Source organism: Poromitra crassiceps, assembly GCF_964638095.1.
Source record: "Poromitra crassiceps genome assembly, chromosome: 8".
Lineage (NCBI taxonomy): Eukaryota > Metazoa > Chordata > Actinopteri > Beryciformes > Melamphaidae > Poromitra > Poromitra crassiceps.
In genome coordinates, this window is record NC_139629.1 from 2041333 (window position 1) to 2042191 (window position 859).

The 859-nt window shown below is 41.0% G+C and overlaps 1 protein-coding gene across 1 annotated transcript in view; it reads left to right on the forward strand.

Annotated features, from left to right (window-relative positions):
• The first annotated feature begins 203 nt into the window (after positions 1–203).
• The window catches only part of igf2bp2a (insulin-like growth factor 2 mRNA binding protein 2a), a 33464-nt gene continuing 32808 nt past the window's right edge, over positions 204–859 (forward strand). Inside the window, 1 exon segment of the mRNA XM_083640944.1 lies at positions 204–263. The gene's annotated coding sequence lies outside the window, so the exon portion shown is untranslated.

Sequence of the window (859 nt, forward strand, 5' to 3'; positions counted from 1 at the left end):
TGTGTCTGTGGAGGCAGCAGCAGGTCTGGAGGCAAGCCAGTGATGCTGATGGCTAAAATGGCTTCACACGGACAAAAGTCTCTCTCCACGGGAACCTGGACTCACCTACAGCAGCAACACAGAGCTGCTATGTGCACATGGAAATGGCCAAACAAATCTTTATGTCTGTCTCTCTCTCTCTCTCTCTCTCTTTGCACAGTGAACACTGATACAGACACGGCTGTGGTGAACGTTACGTACGCTACCAAGGAGGAAGCCAAAGTGTAAGCAGCACGTAATGACTTTGTTTGTCTGATGCGTCTGAAGCCAAAGTGTAAGCAGTATGTAATGACTTTGTTTGTCTGATGTGTCTGAAGCCAAAGTGTAAGCAGTATGTAATGACTTTGTTTGTCTGATGTGTCCGCCAAGGTGGAGGATTTAAACGTTAGTCAATTAGTTGTTTTCCAGATGTTTCGAATCAAGATTCAAGATTCAAGATTTTTATTCTCACTCCGTAGCACAAGTATCACGTGTGAAATTCTTGTGCTGTGGACTCCGTTACAAAATAGTGCAAAATAACAGGGCATATAGGTGCAGGAAAACAAGAGAAACAACAAGCAATAACAGTAAAGCAATAAAAACAAGCTGGAAACAGTGACATTCACTGCACATAGGTGCAAATAGCATAGACATAATTTAGACATAATTAAACATTCTGTTTGCACAGGTGCAAATAACATAGACATAATTAAACATACAGCGGAAGAAACCTGTCTAAGACTTATTACGCTCACTCAGAAACTACTACGACCTATAAACTGTGCTAGAAACCTGTGTTTGTATTCATTTTCCTTTTTATGTGATGTATATTGACGATGGT